Genomic DNA, 23,998 nt, shown 5'->3' with positions numbered 1-23,998 from the left:
TGCTATTTGGAGTCCTCGTGAAGACAAGGCAGCTGCATGCAAAAAATGAGGGCCGATCAATTTGACTGATGCACAGGAAACGCGAAAGCATGACTCTTTCAGTCCCCAGTCAATTCCAGTCCGACCCTAATCCAGTTCTGGAATATTACTACTCTGGATGGTTGCTATTTGTACTCCTCGTGAAGAGAAGGCCGCTGCACGCAAAAATGAGGGCCGATCAATTTGATTGATGCGCAGGAAATCCGAAAGCATGCCTCTTTCACTCCCCAGTCAATTCCAGTCCTGATCCTAATCAAATTTTGGATTACTGCTTTTCTGGATGGTTGCTATTTGTAGTCCTCGTGAAGAGAAGGCAGCTGCATGCAAAAAATGAGGGCCGATCAATTTGATTGATGCGCAGGAAATTCGAAAGCATGCCTCTTTCACTCCCCAGTCGTTTCCAGTCCTAATCCTAATCCAATCCTGGATTACTGCTATTTTAGATGGTAACTTCTTCTAGTCCTCGTGAAGAAAAGGCAACTGCACGCAAAAAAAATGAGGGCAGATCAATTTGATTGATGTGCAGGAAATCCGAAAGCATGCCTCTTTCACTCCCCAGTCGATTCCTGTCCTGATCCTAATCAAATTCTGGATTACTGCTATTTTGCATGGTTGGTTTTTGTAGTCCTCGTGAAGAGAAGGCAGCTGCAAGCAAAAAATTAAGGCCGATCAATTTGATTGATGCGCAGGAAATGCGAAAGCATGCCTCTTTCACTCCCCAGTCGTTTTCAGTCCTAATCCTAATCTAATTCTGGATTACTGCTATTCTGGATGGTAGCTTTTTGTTGTCCTCGTGAAGAGAAGGCAACTGCACGCAAAAAAATGAGGGCAGATCAATTTGATTGATGCGCAGGAAATGCGAAGGCATGCCTCTTTAACCTCCCAGTCAATTCCAGTCCTGATCCTAATCCAATTGTGGATTACTTCTATTTTGGATGGTTGCTTTTTGTAGTCCTCGTGAAGAGAAGGCAGCTGCACGCAAGAAATGAGGGCAGATCAATTTGATTGATGCGCAGGAAATGCGAAAGCACGCCTCTTTCACTTCCCAGTCAATTGCAGTCCTGATCTTATTTCAATTCATTCCCCTATATATTCCATTTTTGGTTCTCTTCGAATTTAGGCTGCGCAACTAAGCAAAATGTGTCACAATCATATGTCGCGGCGAGTCCTCATACCGCTACCAGCGCAGAGGCGTAGCGATAAAGTGATGCACCACTGCAGTGACGGGGGGTAGTTCTTGTGAAAAACTGGTCTGGGCGCCCACAGTTCTCGGCAAACGGACTTGCATAGGAAAACGCCGTCGGAGAGAACGCATGTCGCCGCTTGTTCAAAGAGAGTCACGAGTCTTTTGAGTTATAGTTAGGGCAGCCGCCGCAAGCCGGCCAACGTCACCGTAAGATCACGTAAGATCATCCTTCGCCCACAGAACGGGTTAGTCCTGAATGTCATTTGTCCAGCATCCCTTGTGTATGCCCGTTAACGTGGCGGACACGAGTTCACGGCGACGCGGATTGAAGTGCAGCGCCAGTGAAGCATCGCCTTGTTGCGTAACCGAGCGTGCATCTGTAGTTTTGAGGCTCACTGCACTTCAGGCTCTGACCATCGGAGACACCATCCACAAGTTTATGAAGCCAGTCCACGCACTTCCTTCAAGGGAGTCGTGGATGGCATCGAGGCGAACACACCACCTCCATTCAGCACTCCTTGCCCATTTGGAAGCCCCCGACTGTGATATGCTCGGCGCTTGTATTATGAGCCGAGCGGAAATCGCCCTCGTCACTTTTAGCGGCTACGTCGTCTCATCGTGCGTCCTCTACAATCGAGCTGTGTACCGTTGTCTGGCCCATGCTTCTAAGGCGCAACACTGTAGTATCTGCCTGCGAAGACGCAACAATGTAGTACCTGCCTGCTCCTAGGCTACTGAGCCGACGTCTGCCCAGCCCCGTAAATCATCCGCTGCTCTGCATGCGGCGCAGCCTTACCGCAAGACAATGAAGAACATCTGTGTGGGCCCCTCTGTGCCAACTGTGATGGTGCAGACAGCGCCAGGGATCCTACTACGGTAGTTAAACCACTGACCGGATTGCAAGAGACGCTTGGCTGGGTGAACAGTCTTCGGGAGGACAAACATGTGGAAGTGATTAAAGGTGTTTTCATATGTTTTAATTTTTCTTTTTGTGTAGCACAGATGAAGTTTCTGTATCACGGATGAAGTTGTTGGGAATGGCGCGTAACCCAGTGGGCCAATCATTTTGTGGACCCTTCTCACAATGTAAATTTTTAAATTTAATTTGACGTCCCTTTTGCACTCAGTATTTTAGGGAGAGGTTAGGAACATGGTTGAAATTGGAGGCCATGTGGTTTGTAGAGAAATCATATAGTGAATTTACCATGATTGGGTAATTCAAAATATGGGCTTGGCCCCAAGGTGTTTAAAACCGTGGCCCAGGAGCCCGAAAAATTGTTCTGAGCTAGGTTTAGATGCGCAAGATTTTCCCTGTAGCCAGTTTCATGTCGTTATGCTCGCTGCTCAAATTGCTGTAAATATGTAAGTTCATGTATGTAAAGCTTCAGCCTGCCTCCCCTCAAGAGCTATTGTTGCCAGACGTCGTCTCTACACAAACTCTGACGGGCACCTTTGGCGCAGGAGATCGCAACGAACCTCTCACTGCGGGCAGAGAGTTTTGGGCACCAAGCTGCAGTCGAACCGACGCGGGTACAGAGCAAGTGGCTGACCTCGCGCTTTGCATTCCACGGACAATGGCCCAATGGCGCGCGCTTATGTCCGGAGAAGTAGAGCACATGATGCATGCTCGCACATAAAGCAGTATACGTATGGGGACAACGATACGGTACCGCGCTGATATGGTACCGCATAACTGGGCACACAGTAGATTACGCTACCTCATGGATGTTGATAGCGACTGCGTGTAAGCAACACCGCTGCTGTCATCCACCTCACTGACAAACGAAAAGGCAGAAATCAGTCCACTCGCCTCTTGCAAGACAGACAGCAAAGCGCACCTTTCCTCGTGTGCGCGCTTTTCGCTATCTTCGCATCTTCGAGTGCCTTCAATGGGCATTTTTTCTACTCTTTTTTTCATTAGCGCAGCCCTCTGCCGGTCACCAGGCGAACTATTCCGGGTCGGGTCGTCAAGGCTCCTTCCCATCTCTTCGAAAATTCCTACCCTGGAGACCCTTCTCAAGTCTTCTTTCTTGGGGCCAGCCCCCCAAAACAGGGGACGAGTAGGCAGGTGCAGGACGTTATTGGAAAAAAGGTCCAGTACATCATCACTGATGCTTGTCGCTGCTACAATAGGCCAGCTTCCCGTGAGTGTTTGAAGGGGCGTTGACGCTGAGTTGTGGGCTACATGCGCAGTAGTACTATGGCACCTTGCCGGCTTCCAGTAGCTCCTCTGCTCTCTCTCCACCCACTGGAATGTGCCATTAGACGGGGTCGCGCTCTTTTACGGTCGTTGCTCTTCCGCTGTATACCCTGGGGATAGAAGGGAACCCCACGTGGGGAACTACCGGTCGCTTTGTGCTCCGCCTATGTAGACAATGTGTTCGCAGAAAGACGGACGGGTCAGTCACCGTACCCAAGTCCTCACCATCACAGGCTCCGCACGATGGCCATTTTGAGGCGCTGTCAGCTGCTCTTTGGCGAAATCTTGGTTTATGTGGCGTGCTGATTTAAAGAAAGAAAAAAAAACACATTCAAGATAGTCGTCTAACGAAACAATAAAATTACGTTGAAGGATAACTTTCGCGCCAGGACATAAGCAGAGACACAACAACAATGCATCTTAGACGCCAGTCGTAATCCAGTCAGCGTGACTTGACGACAGCAAGTGCTGGTTCGGCTGCTGGCAGTCGCAGCTGCACAAAATGGAAGCTTCAGGCGACACTACCCCATGCACTGAGGAAGACTGCTCTTCTGCGGTGTTGAACACAGCTGCGCTAGATGCCGGCTTGTGCAGGTGCGGTCAGCATAAGGCCAGAGGGAGCAAACTTGTGGACGTTAGCATTATTAGCCGCACATAGCGAATGCAGTCCAGCGCTTTATTAAAGGCTGGCTCTATCAAAGGGGGGGGGGGGGGGGGGCGGGCTCTCTAAAAATGCGACTACAGGCAATGAGAGGTATAAGGAAGGAGAGAGCGAAACGGCTGCTGACCCGTTTTACACATCGTTTTATACAAATGCGTCAGGTAATTTCTAAAGGTCGCTGTTTGCTCCAAGTTAATTACATAAACCTGAAACAAAACATCCCCACACTCTACCAGTGTGTTCGTTGGTGTTGCAGCCTTGCAGCTGAATGGCCAGTTCTGGACCGACTCATGGTTTGAGAGCACGGGTTTCCCTGTTTCTTCCGGCTTTTGTGTAGTGCTGCCGCCTTTTCATTTTTATCCGCCTAGCGCTTTAGAAGAGATGATAATGATGATTACTAAAAATCACCGTGAAATTTTCGGAACGATAAAGAAGAAATATTCCGACTACCACAGGCAAGAAAAAAAAATGTCTTCTTCAGATTCATGCAGTCTCTACATTCTAGAACGGCGGGTCTCAGATTTCTTACTCATAATGGCGGGCAGTCTGAAACTCCCCTTCAGACCCCCCTTAAAATATACGTAAGGAATCAGACTCCCCGAGATCCCGTGACTTTAAAAAGCCCTGGTGCCGTCTCAGGTAACGCAAAATTTTAGAGTGACGTTATGAAAATGTTACGTAAGTTGTAGTAACGTTATCTGTTGCATTGAAACATTACATTAAGATTAACAAATAGCGTTATGTCTTACAATAATAGTTTAAATTAATAGTTTATCATTAAGCGTAATCAGGTTCTAATGCAGTCTTTTAATCATTAATACAGTGATAAATTTTTGAAAAACTGTGTTGTATCATAGGCATGAACGTGACGTTCGAAAATAACATTGTGTCATCACAGATAACACACAAGTTTAGTCATGGTATGAAAATCGTATGCAACTTGCAGTAGCGTTAGATGTTGCATCAGAACTTTACAATAATGATTAAGCTTAACAACTAACATTAGGTGTGGCATCAAAACTGTTAGTTTATCATTAAACGTAAACACATTCTAATGTAGTCTTTTAATTGTCATTATAATCCTAAAAATTAAGGAATGTTTTATCTTGTATCAGACATGAATTTGACGTTCCAAAGTAACATTCTTTTTGTATTTATACTGTTTTAATCCGAACTATAACCAACATTGGCAATATATTTCAGGCAATAGGGCCCAGAACTTTCCCAGCTGCCCTTGTTGCAGAGATGTTTTTCAAATAGCAGTACTGTGCAACTAAACCTCTTACGTTTTGCCTGCCACAGTTTGCCAGCGCGGCCCCTGTTGAAAATACGGAAGGGCCTGAATGGAGACAAAGGAAGGCTGATGAAGTGGACGAAGCGAGCCTCCCATGCTGTATGAGCCGGAAGCTACAACATGGCGCCTGGCCAGTCTAGGAGACGTTCACCCGGCTGGGCTAAGTTCAAGGGTGGTCCTCACTGTCTTTCTCTCTCTCTCTCTCTCTCTCAGGACTGGCTCCTCGCTTCCTTTTACCACTTTTCTCCTTTATGTGTTTTCTTTTTCTCCTCTTCAAACCATTGTAAATAAACCAGTCTCAAAGTAGAAACAACGAGTGGGCATCGTTTCTTGGAAGCTCCTGCGCGCGCGGTCCCGCCGCGGCCCGAACGAGTCTCCGCGCAATCCATGTTGTCAACCCGAGCGGCTCAGCCGTTTGATGTCGTAGCTCCGTAAATATAAGGCGAGAAGTCGAAAACACTTCACTAAAGCCCCATTATTTTGTTAGAAAGCTTTCCTTATTACCCTCTGGCCAGTATCACACATGGGACACCCCTCAGTGATGGCTACGTAAGCTTAACTCCATGGCATCCGTTCAGAGGCGAGTGAATGAGGTGCGTGTTGGCCTGAATTGCGCACGGATCAAGTGCACCCCCCCCCCTCTTTTTTGTCCTTGAAAACTGTTGAAGAGGTTGCGTACTGCGAAACTTCCGGCCCTGTTTTCTCATGAAGTGCTGCTTTACCGTGTTCGAGAGTGTTACATATATGATGAAAAATGTTTAATTAATTTATGGAAATGTTACTCCACCATTTATCAGCAACATTACAGAAAGGACAGAGAAAAAAGAGATTAAGAACATTGAAATTAAGTTTCATAAACACAAAAAAAAAGCATTTTTACATGTGACTGCATCTTTCTTGAATACGTGCCAGGGTGGCTTTCCTACATCATTCGATATTGAAGCTCGCTCATCTCGTGAACATGAGCTGACACGTAGAAGCTGAGACTATTGCGCTCCTACCGAACATGAACTGCGTCATCGCAGGTGTCTGTTCGCTCTCGTGAAACGCGGCGCCGCACAGAATTGTTGAAACGTAGTAAAAGGATAATGCTACTCCTGTTGCTGCCTTTTCTTGACCGTTACTACGTTCTTACTACCACGTAAGAATGGGTATTATCCGTTACTACATTGAAGGGAAAGTGCTGGTTTACATGCTTGACTGCAATATTTGAGTACTGATAACTGCAACAATATACAGACGACATTGCTGCATGATGTAATATGCATCTCTTGGCACAGATCGTAATATTGAGCAGTCAGTTACGGCTAATCCAAGATAGCATCCCAGGTAGAATTACATTAATGTACATTTGAACTAAATTTACCCCTAGCTTCCTAGTACAACGGAAACTCAAGTAATTAATTCACGATTATTTCCTTGAACTGTTTGAGCATGTGGTAAAAGCAAGTGCACCAGATGTGCAATTTTTCATACAAAAGATGGGCAAACCAGCTTGATAAAAAATGTGCTAGGTATGAGAAGTGCAGCAAATCACTTGATTTTATTAGAAATGCTTTGTTGCTGTCTATGGATATAATGATAATTTAGAACAATTTTCACCAAACAGGCGTGGACTGCAGGTACAGTCTTTGCCAAAAATAACTCAGCAATTGGGGGTTCGCTTCCCGGCCGTACAGTGGAAGCCCCGTGGCACTCCTGAGGACCAAAAGTCTTGATGAAAAGGACTCTCCTTTGCTTAGATTTGCAGCTCCAGAGGCGCGACAAGTGATCTCCTGCACGAAAATGAATCGGACTGCTGCTAGGGCTCTGTTGCTTGTGGAAAAGTGTGTACTTTAACAAATTTGGATCATGCCTGATTCCACACATGAATGATGTCACCTTTTCTGTATTTTGTTCATATGTTTAGGGGAACCCCCCAGGTGGAGTAGATTTGTAATAAGGGAGTAATTATTCATTGCCATCCACCCAAGCGGATCCTTTGTAGCTGTTTGGCTCCACTTGGGTGGAGCCCTTACTTCGGAATTTTACTGACACCAACTACAAATGTACAGCTTTACGTTTTAAAGGTACAATCTACAAATTAAGTTGATATTTAAAGGTAAATTTTACAGAGCAACTGTTAAGCACACAGGACTAGACTGTTATGTCTTTTTCATTAGCACTATTCCTTTATGAGGTAACTAGCCCGTAAACACGATCTTTTGGATGTTGTTTTGCACTTATGCAACAATACTAGAAACAAGCAGTTGGTAAAACTTACGGAGAAAAAGTACAAACTGTAAATAGTGAGAGAAGCAAGTTCACTGAAGTGAATTAAACCATCTGTTTAGGCTTTGCCTTGTGAAGATGAATTAGGTGGCCTAGGTAACAATATGTTGTCCTTCAGATTCATTTACCCTTTTAACATCAGCTGGTAATGCAGCAATGATTGGCCAACCCCAGCTCCATCAGTCTGAGCCATGGTAAGGTCGGGGGGCTGAGGATACATTTCCAACAGGTGCATGGGATAGCTGTCAAAATAAGGGCATTTTCGGAAGTCTCGGGCTTGGATGAGGAGCATGTATTCGAGCTTGCATTCCTAAAAAAGGGTACTTGCGAGTGATGAGAGTGCATGTAGTACGAGTGCTTGTTAATGGTAATAGTGTTTTGCAGTGAGGAGTAAATCCATAAAACGTTTGATGGTAAGCGCAGAAGACAGGGCTAACAAAGATGGTAACTTAACCCTTTCAGATGCTGTCTACAGGTAGTTTAACACTTAGATAAAAAAAGAGCGTGGCTATGCTCTTTAGAGCACCACTGCGTTCATCACTGCTGCAGTGGAAGGCAATAATGCCAGCACTGTGAAGCACCAATTCCAATGCTTTTGTGCATTTTTCCTTGAATCCGCCGCCATGTGTGATACACTTTGAACACAGCGGCCATACCCTCCTGTGCTTCCTCAAAGAGTGGTTAGTGGTGCTTGACGTCCTGAAGTGTCTGTGAAAAACACCACATAGAAGGCTTCTGGCTGAATTTCGACCACCTGGGGTTCTTGAGTGTGCACTGGCATCATACAGTACATGGGCCTATTTTATATCACCTCCAATGAAATGCTGTCGCCACGGTCGGGATCGAACCTGTGTCCCCTCCAAATGTGAAATTTCCTGCGCACGAGCTCGCAGAATTTTCTTTAGAACTACACTCGTGTGATATCTTTGTTTCAGACGAATTTTAATTTTACATCTTTCGTATTGGAAATAGAGGTTTAGTGGTGACAAGGTGTCACAAAAACAAATATTTTTGAGAATATTAAGATTTGTTAGTACTTCTGCTGTTTTGGAGTTGGCTTCCAGAGCACACAACAATAATCCATTGTAGCCATCATAATGCCCGCTGCATTGGAGAGTAGCTGTGACAAAACACCATAGCCTCCACTGTCGCGATGCCACAATGTGCTTCACCACAGGTCCCCTAGCATCACAGCTGAGCAACAGGTGGTGAGGAGCAGATTAGGTGTGTGGTGGCCCTGTACCGGTGTGAATATTTCAACCTTTTATGCCCGTAACGACATGTTCAAGCAGCTTTTTTTCCAACCACTGCATACCTTTTCTCCTCTCTGCGCAGTGTCTAGGGTTCTGTCCAGATGTGACATGCGACTACATAACTGGAGCTGCAGTTCCGTGCATACATGATCTACTCGCTTCTTTTGGAACCACCTTCAGTGCCGAATTACCCTACAGGTCTCAATCAGACAAGCAAATATTAGTAGTTATCTCGTGAGAGAGTATGGCTGTCTTCTTTTGCAACCCCACTACATCTCATATCTCATTCAGTTAGTTCGGTACAATGAATAAGAACAAAGTGACAGCTAGGTGGGACCTGTGAAGCCAAAGTCGATGCGTCATATGTCAGCATGCTGCTCAAAATACTAAAGTAGTACCACTCTGAGCCGCCTCGCGACGCCAGGACACTGATGACGACACCGAGACATTGCAACGTGATAAGCATGGAGACCTCTAGTGTTATTATTACTTCGAAATTGAATCAAAACTAAAACGAATCATAAGCACAGGAATCATCACTGGAGATTCTATTTAATTTTTAATCAACATTGATGGTTACCCCTTAGCAAAAAGCTCAAGTATGCAATTTTGTTGGCATCTGTTGCTGAAAACTTGGACCCTGAACCTTTCGTTGTAGCTGTCTTTGTTGGAGGCACAAAGCCAGAAAGCTTACACACTTATTTAGTAGACTTCATTCTTGAGATGGATACTTTGCTGGCAGAAGGCATTACGGAAAATGGCAAAAGATGTACTTTTCAGTTGCATGCATTTAATTGTGACGTATCAGCAAGGGCATTTTTGAAGTGCATAAAGGGGCATGGGGGATACTTCAGCTGTGAAAAATGTATTCAAGAAGAAACTTTCTCTGAAAGCTGCAGGAAAGTTATCCTTCCAGAAATTGTCTGTGAGTTGCGAACTGATGAGGCATTTCGAAACCAAGATCATGAAGAGCAGCACCATCGACAGTCCCCTTAGTAGACCAAGAAATTGACATAGTCAGTGAATTTCCTCTTGGCTATATGCATCTAGTGTGCCTGGGTGTTATGAGAAAGCTTTTACACTGCTGGGTGCAGGGACGACCTCATAGACCTAATCTTTCTTCACGCATGCATACTGATGTTTCAAGAGGGCTCATGACACTACAGAAGCGTACCCCTCTAGAAATGGTCCGGAAGCCTCGAAGTCTTTCTGAACTTGACGAAAGGTGGACGGCAACTGAGCTACGCAACTTTCTTTTGGTACTTTGGCCCTGTGGTTCTGAATGATCACGTTGAGAGACCTTACTACAAGCGTTTTCTGAAGCCAAGCATTGCAGTGTTCTCTCAAGCCCAAGATTTTGCCAAAGGTGAAATTCACTGAAAAGCTGCTGAGAGAGTTTGCCATTGATGCAGGTTATCTATATGGTGAAGGTGTGTATGTATACAATGTACACTCCTTGATCCACCTTCCTGCTGACGTCCATAAGTTCGGCCACCATGATTAATTTTCCACATTTCGCTTTGGCACCACCAGTATTTCGGGGAGAGCAGTTCCTTAAAATGGTGTCTCATAACATGGTTGTGGAAATCAATATCCCCGATTCAATGTTGCCTTCTGAAGTATGTCCTCGCCAACTTTTGTCATCAGGGAAATTTCTGGAGTGTTGACTGGTATCGCTTTGTATACAAAAACCTTTAATTTTTATGCATCCCCTTGTACAAAAAGAAAAAGGTGGAGACGTAAGCTCTTCCCTAATTATTTTAACTTTGGCTTTCTAGATGTTTTCAGTGGTGCACTCTGTACACTCTGATGAAATAGCTGTGGTCACCGCACAATGGTTTCAAGATGGTAAAGTCTACTGGCCAGCATTCAAGAGCACAACGAAAGTGACTGCAGCCATCAAAAACCGAATTGAACCCAATGATGACTGCCACAAAATTCGTGCCTGCCTGGTGCTTCTTTTACTTTTACGGCAGCGGTAGCCACGGCGCGTGGGAACGGCTGACTCATCGCGACGCTGGAGGGGTCACACAAGGTCACTCCGCCCCCTCCTAGTATTGTCGCCGTGCAGGTGCAGAGCGCTTGCGAGTTGGGGAAACAACAGAAGCAGGTTGAATGCCCCGGCACCCCTTCGGCCCTCACAGACTCCCCTCATTGGGATTAGGGCTTTACGCCGAATTCTTTCAACATTCCTTCGTGTTTTCCCCCTTCCAAGAACCGCATTCCTCTGTACGCGGGGCCTGAAGTCTTGTTTGTGTTTTTTTTCCACGAGAACACGGCGGCGGCAACGCCACGCGCTGGGCAGTTGGTCTTGAGATTTCGATGCGTGCGGTCGTGAGTGAGGCAAGCGAGCCCAGGCGGTGGTCTGACGCGTAGAGCACGGCGATGGCAGCCCCGAAGATGCGAGGCCCAAGTTCGCCCCTATCCGCAAGCCCCCATCAGCCCCGCGACGAGCAACCGCAGCCCGACGTTCCCTGTGACCGGACCTTGCCACACCGCAGCTAAGCCATCGTTTCTCCCCACTCACTTGAATTATTTTCTCTTTCTGACTTACTGTGTTTCTCGTTCTATTCTTTTGTCATTTATTTCCTTCTCGTAGCATTGTTGTATAATAATCACCCTGTTGTTTCCTTCCTTGTGATAATTGTTGTGTTCGCGTATTCATTTTGTGCTTGTGTTATTTGCGTCGCGTCAGTGTACGGCGCTACCTTGTTGGACAATGTTGTGTAGCATTTTGTTGTTGTTTCTTGCCCAATTGAATTGATTTGCTGCGAAACTAGTATACGCTTCATTGCTCCGGTCAACGGATAATCAGGCGTGGCCCCTGTCGCCGGTCAGCAGTCGAACCTCATTTTTTGCACGCGGGGTGGAGAAGTGAAATGGTGAAATAAAAATACATATGATAATTTTTATGCTTATGTTAATGGTATTGAAGCTTTGACAATTAAAATGTAGCCTAAAGTTATAGTACAGCATACACTTTTTACCGCCAATGCTTATCTGCCATCATCTGTCTGGTGATGATCTTGTGGCACCGTGTTCATGTGCACATTGGTGACTCTCGATAGAAAAAAGCATCTTCAAGTTGGAGCGCTATACTTTAGCAGAAGGACTGGAAACACAAAACGCGCACGTACCTGTCTTGTGCTGTTTTTGTATCTAGTGTTGTGCCAAAGTATAGCACGCCAACCTGAAAACGACAAACGAACTAGCCGCCATTACAGCATTGCTAGCAATAAGCATGCAGTTGGAGAGCATATGCTTTGTTAGCAGAGTTTAGTCTGAGTTATGGCACATATGCAGGGCAGAAAAAATTCTAGCTTCAAAGAGATTCTTGTTTTTGGGTAGTTATGACCGTAATAAATATAAACTAGAATAGAACACAAGGCAGTTAGATTCCCTTTTAATTCTTATGGTTGTACTTCTCTTAGCTCTTGAAATGCAGTGGATTACCCCAGTGACAGTGTGTGATTGTGTCGGCCAATGTTTTTCTTTCAGCTGGTAAATGGTCATTATAACGTGAATATGCTTGCCCATCATAGGGCGAAAATATGCTCTAATAAGAACCATTTTAAACGCACCGAATAACTGTTTTAATTTCTTCCCTTCAAAAAAATTTAGAAATAACCTTTACAATGACATTGTTTACCAGACTTCCCCATTGTTTGAAAAATGCCTTAAAGAGATTCATGAATTGTGAATTTTTTAGTGTTTATTATATGTGTGTATATTTTGATGTATTCCTGCCCTGCAATAATCATGTGCTAGATCGCATTTTCTATAATGAGAGTAATAAGTTGGAAAATTGACAGCAGAAAAGATGCAGCTTCCGACGATTTCACTAGTATCTTAGCCATTTGTAAGAACAGCGTCATAACCGTTATAAGTGCCAACAAAATGCTATGCCATTTTGAGACAGACTGCAGTCTGTAGGCAGACCTGTGGCTACTAAAAGCTTTTATCACTGCATGAAATGACATGGTATGCCGTCATGTCAGCCGCGGCTAAAAGTATTAAGAGGTCATGCTTCATTATGAAGGTAATGTTGAATCTGTGCTGGCTAGCAACCCCTTTGTTTAGACATTGACTCAGAAAATTTTTTATTGAGAAGTTCCGGTAAACTACAGGCCCTCAAACTGTGGCTTATTTGATCACATATAAACCTGTCGCATATAAATCTCTATATTTCAGGTTTATTGCGCAATAGTGCATGGCCAGCGTAGTGTGGGCATTACAAATTTCTTCGTGTTTGAAGATGCTGTGAAGTCTTCCAGTACAGCATCCTTTATAGCCTAGGTTCAGCTTCAAGACTATAAACACATTGATAATTGCTGGTTTTGTGTTGACCTCTTACAGACAGTTATGATGTTGCCAGGAAAGGTGAGCGAAGGCAGAGGAGTGGTTTGATCTCTCATCGGACGGCGAAGTGCCCACCAAGAGTGTTCGACGGACTCAAAAGCACCTTCGGGATTACACCAACGAAAACAGCTGTACAAGCAGTGATGAAGGTCAAGGTTACATGACCTTGTTAACCCACCTGCTTCCAGGTTGGTCTTCTGGAAATTTTTCGCGGCGGGTCAACGATACCGATCCTTGATATTCTGTGGCTAAAGTTTCTTAATGCTATCGAATTAAAAAAGATTTTCCTTGGAGAGTCTAGTCACATTGTATTCAGCAGGAAACCATATTTAGAAGGCTAAGCTGAGAATAGCATTGTCAAATTGCAAGATTGTGATAGTGATAAAAGATCGCTAATAACTAGGTTAGCAGGAAATTTTTTAAGGGTTTATTGTTTATATTTATACGTTTTTTCTCCCAAGTGTAATTTTCAGGCCAGAAAATGATTACGGGCACTTTAAGCGTGCCTTAAAGCAAACTTTCGAATGGTGGATGAAAAATGGGTATACACGGTGTACTGTTAGGTAGCTCACAGCTAGGACTGAGTACCTCGTGGTGATTTCTGAGCGGTAGCTAGTGTTTACTAAGAAAGAGTTTCGTTGAAGCTAGGAAAATCTTGTGCAAAAAATGCCAGAAAGTATTTGGGGTGTTCCAGAGAGTTTGTGTAAACCTTTTACCTGCCATTGCTATACAGCTAGCTCCTGGAACAGGATAGTTCAAGATACAATTACATGAGTAGGCAATGCAAAAAAAAAAATAAATCGTGAAATGTCGGCACTCCGACGCTGGCCCCTCGCACTCGCCCCCTCCCCCGGCTGCCGACGCGCGAACCAATGCTAGCAGTCCGCTGACGTAACGAGCGCAGATTCGGGCGAAACCCCAGCACTGCAAGTCGCCGCTAGGCGCGGAAGCGGGAGTTCAAAAAATTGTATTGTAAATTGTCCGCTCGCTTTTGAGGTCTTGTACGCGGCATGAACGCTCGTTGGCCTGTACTCTACATAAGGCGATCATTTTATAGACAACATCAAACACCTTTTTCAGGGACCCTTTGACGCCATGGAATAAAGGACCTCTGTTGATATACATTCGCAACAGCTTTCTTGAGTTGTATCCGACTACAAACATGAGGTGCTTTTTTGGCAGCCATGTGGCGGACTGTCATCAATTGTGAGGCTGTGCTCCTGCTCTGGTTGTTATTTCGTATGCAGGAGGGTAGGAAGTGCGTTAAAAAATTTGGGGTACTGCTGTAAAATTTCACAACTACTGAAATGTTTGGTCTTGCTCCTTACAGAATTCTTGCCTGGGACAAGCAGTGTGAAGGGGTAATTCTTGAAGTAGTGGTTGACAATACTGATCATAAGCCCATTAGCCTTTATGCTACAGTAGTTCACCTCAGTTATTTTGGCATTTTTGAGGAAGCCTTACATAAAATGTTTACCTACAGTATTACCTGCAGTGGTACAAAAGTAAAGAAACGCTCAATTTTCTCCATTTTATTGGGGACCTCACTACAAGGATTGCTTTAATATTTTCTTTGCTTATTTGGTCTCTGCTACAGTTCTAAGAGAAATTGAGTCCATCAAGGCACAGGTGGGCACTCTGGTGGCAACATTTTCTACAATGAAATCAAAACCCAACCTATGCCTGCCTACTGCTGACTCTGTTGATGCACTCAGTGCACAAATGCCAATTTATCCATCACTACGGAGTTGCAGCTAGATATTCTGGAGGCCAGGTTAAGAAATGACTGTTTTTGCAGTACTGGTAATTTGGTATATTTATGTTATAATATAGCCTAAGACAAGTGTGTCATGGTACTGAAATAATGGTGCTGCTGTAACTTTTATTTTGTTGTGAAGAAACAAGTTCTCGTCGCTTATGTTGTGTCCTTGACTTTCAGCTAAGGAATCTCGGTCAAATGGAAATGCTGGAAGAAATGATGTGGCTACCTTAACAAAAAAAAAAACATTTAAGAAGCTCGTAAGTGACGAAGTTGCTATTTTGTATTCGTGGACTAGAGAAAAGCGAAAGAAAGCCGAGAGGGTGAATATTATTCCACTCATATTTGGCGAGAATAGCTTCAATTTTATTTGTGTCTTTTGTCTCGCTTTCATGACTTATTGAAGCCATTAAAAATATCCTAATAACCTAAAGGAATGAGCAAGATGACACATTGCTCTTTCCTTCCGTGCGTGCCTCTTTCGCGCCACGGTAACTTTAAACATGTCCTAACAGCTGCATATATTGGTTTCAGTGCTGTACGCAAAACCAGAAATGCAACAAAGATGAAATCTGTCATAGCCAACTGGCTACGCTTCGCCAAAGTATGACTACTTGACAAGGTAAGTAGCAACATAATTTTTCTGGTAAATGTGCAAATGCATTTGAAGTCGTGAATGAGACAATAATAAAGTATGTTAAAATACGCAGAACATGTAATGTATGCAAGGTATCATAGTTTAAGCAGTCACAAGTTCTATCATGAGACAAAGCTAACAGTGGTGTGTCTATCTTGTGCATCCTCCAAGCAGGCATCATGCTGATTCAAATATTTCTGCCTGCATTTTTGTTTTCTGCATGTCATCAGTGGTGAAATCCTAAGGTTGTCCTTTGAGCCACTGTTCTGTTTACCGAATGACAGCATTGGAGCTGTCATCCTGACAATCCTAAAGTGCGGTATAACTCTTGGAAGGGGAAGAGGCTGCTAGGTGTAAGGTCGGCCTTTTAACACAGTGTTAAGACCTTACCATTCTATAACACTGCTCCATGAATATTCTGCTAATTTTTAAGGGAGGAGGCTACCCTTGAACAAGAACTTTGTTTCTTGATGTATCCGAAATTTTCTGGGTAGGCTGATAAAACCGGCATTTGAAGAACTACTAAGTTTTGTGGAACTGTGCACACTGGTTCTTAAGTAACAGGAGCATATCACAATGGTTCACATAGGTCCTTATTCCAGGCGTGAGAATTTGCAAAATGTGTTGGCTCTGTGAAATTTGTTTTATTCATCCCTGAATACGAAACTCAGGGCAAGACAAAGCACCTTTTCGAAATTTACTTGGTGAAAAATTTTAGCACAGCACTGAATTTAGTGGGTCTGATAAGACTTGAATTAGCCAAATTTTAGGTTATCACAAATTCCAGACACAATATCTTGAATAAGCGGGCCTGTCTCGACCTCAGAAATTTGTTCACGTACGGAATAAAAAACTTTTTGGAAATTGGAGAAGCAGTTCCCGAGATGCAGCAGGGATAAGCAGTCACACCGGGCAAAATTCCGAGAAGACATTTTTTGAAACTTGTTAGTGCTTTAAGTGCTGGTTGACTGAGCCTACTCCCCATGAAATTTTCCCTCATATCTCAAGAAGCAAAAGGTTCTTGTCTAAGGGTACACACTGCCCCTAAAGGTTAGAATGCATAGAAATTAATGACATACGTCACATAAACTGCTATTTTGTGGTCAAAAAACCACTCCATGTATTTGACCAGAAGTACTAGGTGGCTGCAGTGCCTGGCTTCTTCATGAAAATGAGCACATCATGTTTAATCTAAGGACATGTCCTGTAGCATTTTCAAAAACCAGGCTGCAGGGTTTTCTTGCAAGTCATAGAATGGAGCACACACATCATTTAAGCTATATTTGTACGCTAAGGTGAACCACTGTCCTCACTTTTCAATACCTTTCAATCTTTAGGGGAGCTGTGCGGGCTACACTCTAGGAGCGAGAAGCCAACTATGCAGCGTAGTTATCTTTGGCTAAGCTGGTATCTTGTTTTTGCTTGTTATGGTCATGCAAAAAAGCAGAATATTCTTATCAGTCCTGAATATCTCCTAAAATGAACGCCTAAAGCACAGTAGGAACACTTTCGAGGTGCTCAAAATTCATAGGAATGTATGATCATGGCCAGAAAAAATCTGATGACAGTTAGGCAACCAAACTATTTGTGTTCTGCAAAAACTAAAATATGCCACTTAGCAGTGCCAGTGACATTGCACAAATACGCCATATGGTGGAAGAGCGCAAACTATTATTTGCAAGCTAATTTCTTAATTTAGCCGAACAACGTCATGCAAGCAACTTTGTTCAAAATTTTCAGTATGATCAGGTGTGAAGTAGAAAATTTATAAATTGATTATTTATTTTGCTTTCGTGGCGAAGAAATGTGACATGTTTGCATAGAGAAAGATCAAAATCTTGTTCCGTTCTTTTCTCGAGTCATATTTATTATTTCTCTAGTCATGCTCATATTTTCACGTTCCTTGATCCCTTAAATGTTCTGGACAAGTTTTATCACTAAAAATAACTGGACACACTATCACTTGTTAAAGCTTTATTTTTTAACAGTTTTATTGACAAGCCTGCGCTGTTCTATGCACCTGAAGTCAAAATAAATAATTTTACGGGCACACCTGCATTGGCCTTTTTTGTCGTATCAGTTATAGATATCAGACCATTGCATTGACGTCTATGCTTTACCATGAAATAAATTTGGTAATATGCATTGTCTCGTGCTTAATCCTGTAACATCTGTACTGTCACATAAAGGGCTGATCGTATAATACGTGATAATCAGATTAGAGTGATTGGCGTACATCCTTTTCAGTAATGCGCATGAAAGAATGCGATAGCTATGCTGGAGAACTGTAGTGCGCCATATGTATCGGTTACGGTGTGCAGGTCATCTAAACGAAAAATCCTACCTTGAAAAAGTTCCTTGTTTGTGAAACATTGAAGGTAGATAAAAAGTTAATTGCAGCGCTGGAAAAATGCCCCCGCAGTTGTTTGAAGGAGCTGTCTTTATGGAAAGGACATATGCTTAGTAGGTTTGGCGTGACTGCTACGAATTGCAGTGATGTCTCTCTACAATACATTTCATCGCAGCTTAGAAAAATTCTTCAGACAGTGTTAAAATTTTGCTATAGATGGATGCAACCTGAGAGCGAAGCTGCGAATGCTTCTTAAAGAGAGGCCCTCCAGTCAATGGCATCAACTGATTGTCAGGACATCATGGTAATTGCAGAAAACTGTAAGGCAGGACTGGATTAACCACGGATTGATCTCAGTGTCACGCAAACTGACTGCATTAGTTGGAGGGTCTCCTTTGAGGACATTTGCCACTCCTTTCTATAGTTCTATCCGACTGTACATTGTGCTACAGTGGCATTTTCTTCAACGTTTTAAGAATGTTATTCGAATGCATCATTCAGTGTTACACAATGTTACAAATATTACAATTGTATTACTGAAAGCAGTTTGAATATTTGAATACTGTTTCGTGAAACATTTAGTTAATGCTTTTACACAAGATTAGAAAAACATTAGAAAAAAGATATTAACAACACTTTCGAAACATTAGAGCGGAACAAAACTTAAAAATTCTCTAACATTATTGTGCTACCTGGGATTGGGCTACCTGATGCGCAGAAAGCTAAGAAAAACATCGATTTCAATCTTATAATTAAACCGCACAATATTTATTTCAGTACTGTTTATTTGAAATAAACGATTTGAGTTTGTGAAGTATTCCGCGTTAAGTACACATGGTTCAAAACTTATGCCAGTAGAAATGCGATTTCATAAACAGAAATGTAAATGTCTTAAGGCTTACCACAACCTGCTACAAAAGCACAGGGAACAAAACCACCGTGTTTTTGTTCAAGGATATTTCTAATAAAGATGCAACCGGTATACCTAAGAGTAATGTGTGCTTCGTATATAAAGGCTATTCTTTTCTAAACTGCACTGTCTTCTGCGGTGGCCTAGTGAGACACTGACTGGGTTCCCAATTTCGATGCTCATGACTTAAGATTCCAGACTTTTTTTTTCATGTTTGAGCAGTTCTCTTTTCATTCTTGAAACTTTGTGCGATCAGTAGTGTCAGGAGGTATACTACGCGAAATTATATTTGCAATCCCGATTCAGGTGCCTGTTTTTTAACAACTGCTTCAGCAGCACTTATTAATAGAAGTTACTACCTCGGTAGCAAGGCTTGTGGCCGTTAAGTACCGGCGACTACCATTTTTGAGTGCAAATCAATGAAGGCGATACGGTTGAAACGCGTGCCGAGCACTGATACAGTGAATTTTTTGATAAAATGATGAAAAACTAGGCTTGACTCGTCCATGCTTTAAGTGAGAATTCAATTTATATACGAAACAGAAAATAAACAAGCTTTTTCGGAATACCAGTAAGAGAAATATTTTTATAGGCGCAGTCCGGTATAAGTGAATAAGCAGAGAAAATCTTTAGGAAAGCTACGCTTCTGATTGTTTGAATTGCCTGTCCTAAAAAGTGTCTAACCATGTTTCTAAATTAGCGCAAGCTAATAGCAGCAAAGAAAACTTATGCCACCAACCATGGCCTCTGCGATCGGGTCCGGAAGCGCGCCGTTCACCAACTCATTAACCAGCCGATCGGCGCGTGGTGGCAACGTCGCTCCAAAGGCTTCGCGCTCTTGAGCACCGACGGGCAGCTCCGTGTTAAAGCTCGTAGGGGCTACATCAACGTTACTAGCACACCAGCAACGTTTGGCCTTTATTCCGCGCGGGCGATGCGCGCTCCAGAGCCTCCAAACAGCAGTGGCCAGAAATTTTGTTCGGTTGCGGGGGGGGGGTCTCACGTTGCAGCGCGGCCTCCTCCTCGTAAAATTTATCGAGAGATTACATACATTAATAATACCTATAATAACTGCATTTCAATTGCCAGTGCTGTTGTAATTAGATGCTGAGAATGAAAATTCTTGAATGCTACGCACTCTCAAGTCAAGTAAAACTACTCGCATGTCCCAAAAATTGTGGAAGAAAACTGATATCATGCTTCCATGTTTCTGTCTATTAAGTAAGTAAAGAAAATATCCCATGAAATTTAGAACTACCTATATAGAACTATATCACATGAACTTAAGAACATTGCCGTACAGGGGGTGGGGACCTTGTCAAACGATAACCGCTTTTATCCCCATCCCCTCCAACACTGTATGTTGATGGAACTAAATCATTATTATATCAATTCGAGACCAGAAAAGCCGTGCATGTCGCTGATATGAAAAACGTGAAGGCCATGAAATGAACAAGATGAGGACAAATATTTTAAGCAATCCTGGTCATTCAAGAACCTTCTTACAATTTTGTACATTTGCAACGACCAGGAAAAAATCTCGATGACGCTGTCCTTCGTTCCAATGTATTGCGCAGGCGCAGCTGTCATCGGTCGAGTGTTGCAATTGCACCGAATTTAAAGTCGTAACCGAGAGGACATATAAAAAGCCGGATTTCTGCAAAGTATACAATGAAAATGCGAAGGTACAATGGTATATCACAAATGCGAAGATACAGCTCGATAAAGGGCAAAAAAGTGCCGCTGGAAACAAAGTTCACTGCATGTATACATAAAACCTCGCAACAAGGTATTTAAATACACTGTGTAAGTCTAATAAATCTATGTGAGCAAAAGTTGCTGTATATAATGCATCAAACAAGGCAAATAAACATGTTGCGTAATCATACATAGTAAAGACAGACGATCCAGGAGAGAACGAAGCTATGATCGCAGATATCATGATATCGATTTGGGTCATGCTGCGGTCACGACAGCACCACATGGTTTGGTTTATGGGGGTTCCGTCCCAAAGCGACTCAGTCTATGAGAGACACCGTAGTGAAGGGCTCCGGAAATTTCGACCACCTGGGATTCTTTAACGTACACTGACATCGCACAGTACATGGGCCTCTAGAATTTCGCCTCCATCGATATTCCACCGCCGCAGCTGGGATCGTACCCGCTTTTGGGCCAGCAGCCGAGCGCCATAACCACTCAGCCACCGCGGCGGCTTGCACCACATGAGTATAATAATAGAGGAAGAATGCAGAAATCAAAACGAAAAAGTGTATTTTAGCTGCCTGCACAGCGACAACAATTATTCTGCACCAAAATTAAAGAAGGCTTTTGAAGATAAAGAAAGCGCACAAGAAGATGGGGACAAACGAGAGAGACAGGACAAAGCGACATCTTGCAGCTGAATTTTACTCGCGACACGGAAGCATATAAATACTGAAGCTAATGCAAAAAAGAGAGAAAAATTCAACGCATGCACTGACAAATTCCATCCAGAAAAGCTATTTCCTTATCCGAGAGATTAACTGATGGTGTGCTAACGCACTCGGCTGCCTTCTTGCGAGTCAATCTTGCCTCTATAATCTCCAGCGTGTGTCGGTCCTTGCTCTTCGCATCAACCCTGCACTCACTGAACAAACGATTGCATGTTTTGCTGGGGCAACCATGACAGTGCTCTTCACAGGTGACCGTTTCTTGGTTGTGCCACATTGCGCTTGTGTTCCGTTCACCTTTCGTTTAGGCATATGCCAGTCTGTCCGATATATACCCGACGACAAGACAATGGAATACTATGAACTACACCTGTTTCGCACTCCGCAAACTTACTTTGATGCTTCTTTTTGCACCCCCTTGGGCTCCTAGGTTTATAGTATTCCATTATCATGTGGCCGGGTATATATCGAAAAGACTGGCAGGTGCATAAATGAAAGGTTAGCGGAACACAAGCGCAATGTGGCACAACCAAGAAACGGTCACCTCCCAGAGCACTGCCATGATTGTCCCAGCAAAATTTGCAAGCCTTTGTTCAGTGAGTGCACGGTTGAATCCAGAAGCATGGACAGGTAGTACATGCCTGAGATAATACACGCAAGATTGATTCGCAAGAAGGCAGCCGAGAGCGTAAGCACACCATCAATTAATCTCTCGGATAAGGAAATGGCTTTCAGGATGGAATTTGTCAGCGCATGCGTTGAGTTCTCTTTGTCGTGTTCGCTTCTCTTCTCTTTGCCGTATTTTCACCTGACAAGCAAAGCAGGCCTGCTTAGCAAACAGTCCCGTAATCTGACTGCTGTCAGCTCGTCAGAAAGCTGTTGCCAGTCTGCGCTCAGCGAGTATCTACGCTTCAAATACAGGCTGTGTTGCACTGATAGCGCTGAAAAGTTTTTTCATGACCTGAATTGCCAAAAAACCAAGGTGCATTTTTTTTCCAATAAACTAGATTCTGCACTTGCCCATTGCCGGTCCTAATGTGAGAAGTTGTGTGTAGTCTTCTTTCGCCGTTTCAGAATCTATCAAATTAGAACAAGCTTCGTATTGAAAAATCACGCTTTTTTTGTAGCTTTCAGTTCTGCATGCTCGAGCGCCCTTTGATCGTGCTCACCCGCAGATTTGTCTGCGCTGCTATAAGTGCCTACTTTTAAGGTGTACATGGATATAACGAGCAGAATTTGTCTAATTTTATTCGTTACGACGAGGTTCGACTGTAATCGCCGCAGGCCCCTATTATGCGACCGCACCAGGGAAATAAAGAAGGCACTGAAAACGACCTGCGCGCAAAAGATGGGCTCACAGTTTTTAAATCTGCAGGCGTTGCGAACATTCTAACTAGGAAAATAAATTTATTGGTTGCCAATCGGACCAGGGGTCCTTTACGAATAGCCTCGAGTGAAAGGAAAGGTTCAGTAACTTGATGGAACTGGCCACTGACCAGAAAGTGCTGTCGTGACGCCGGACGTGGGAGTCGGGACAACTGGTGGTATCGAGCCTGTCTGATCGGCGAAGGACAGCGCGCCGAGATCGCAGAGAGTGGAAGTTGCGGACTGGTGAGTGCTGGCATTGCTTTTTAGTTACCAGGCCCTAAAGACTGAGGTGTAATCTCCCTCCTGAAAACAGCTGCAGAAGCGTGAATTACAGTACTTTTGGGTGGAGGCCACGGCATTGTTCCATGCAATGCTGTCAGTCATGGATTTGAAGCGGCTACTTAAGACTGAGTGAGTAGCTAGGCATTAAGGTTTGCCCGGAGATGGGTTTGCTGGGTTGATGGGTTTGAGGGAGGTTTGCCCAGAATGTTTTGACGCCGAGAGCTGGCAAAAGAAGAAGCATAGAAAGAAGAGATGCCAAGCGGCAGACAAAAGCAGTTCGTGGTGGAAGTTGAGAATCTTCGCCTAGAAATTTATCTCGGGTAGACGAGCGTGTTCACGCAGTAGAATCATTGGTCTGGCATAATCTATACGATCTATCAAAACTGTTGCAGCCCTTCAAGACAGGGAGGAGGAGCAGGATAAACTTTATTTTCATCGACCAAGGTAGCAGTTGGTGTGGGGTTATAGCCCCATCAAGTGTCCATGAGCCCGTGGCGTCCGGTGACCTTTAGGGCTCTTGTCACAACCCGGATCTGTGTGAGTCGGAACTGAGCAATGCGGCCTCCCACTGGTCTGGATTCGAGAGCTGCAAACCTCGCGGAGGGGAGTCCTGAGGGCAAGCCCAGAGTATGTGGGATAGAGTGGCATGCTGGCCACATAGTTGACAGGCGGGAGAGTAGACCCCAGGGTATATGCCGGCATATATCACGGGGTTGGGGAATGTGTTAGTTTGGAGTGGCCTCCACGCAACCTCTTGGGGTTTGGTGAGAGAAATGTGTGCGGGGGGATATAGAAGTCTACCTAATCGGTAGTGCATGGTTATGTCATGAAATGTAACCATACGATCTCTCGCCATCCGCAGGACGGACGACAACGCACCTCGGTCGACGAATCCTCGGGCATGATTGTGGGCCGCCTCGTTCCCTGGATGGGATGAATGCACAGGTAACCAGATCAATTGGATCGGGCGGAGTTGGTCCTTGGTGGAGCGGGGGAGAGA

The 23,998-nt window shown here is 44.0% G+C and overlaps 1 protein-coding gene, 1 long non-coding RNA gene and 1 pseudogene across 3 annotated transcripts in view; 2 read left to right on the top strand and 1 right to left on the bottom strand.

Annotated features, from left to right (window-relative positions):
* LOC144121834 (uncharacterized) overlaps positions 1 to 23,998 on the bottom strand; it is a 263,637-nt gene that overhangs the window by 175,719 nt on the left and 63,920 nt on the right. The gene's annotated exons all lie outside the window — the stretch shown is intronic.
* On the top strand, positions 4,004 to 11,068 carry LOC144118873 (uncharacterized; annotated as a pseudogene).
* Positions 13,296 to 23,944, top strand: LOC144119136 (uncharacterized). Its single transcript, XR_013312274.1, has 4 exons — positions 13,296 to 13,451; positions 15,557 to 15,644; positions 22,848 to 22,959; positions 23,861 to 23,944. It is a non-coding gene; the product is annotated as an uncharacterized LOC144119136 (long non-coding RNA).

The sequence above is a fragment of the Amblyomma americanum genome, chromosome 2 (genome assembly GCF_052857255.1).
Source record: "Amblyomma americanum isolate KBUSLIRL-KWMA chromosome 2, ASM5285725v1, whole genome shotgun sequence".
In the NCBI taxonomy this organism is placed as follows: domain Eukaryota; kingdom Metazoa; phylum Arthropoda; class Arachnida; order Ixodida; family Ixodidae; genus Amblyomma; species Amblyomma americanum.
This window is presented reverse-complemented; position numbering and strand designations above follow the sequence as displayed.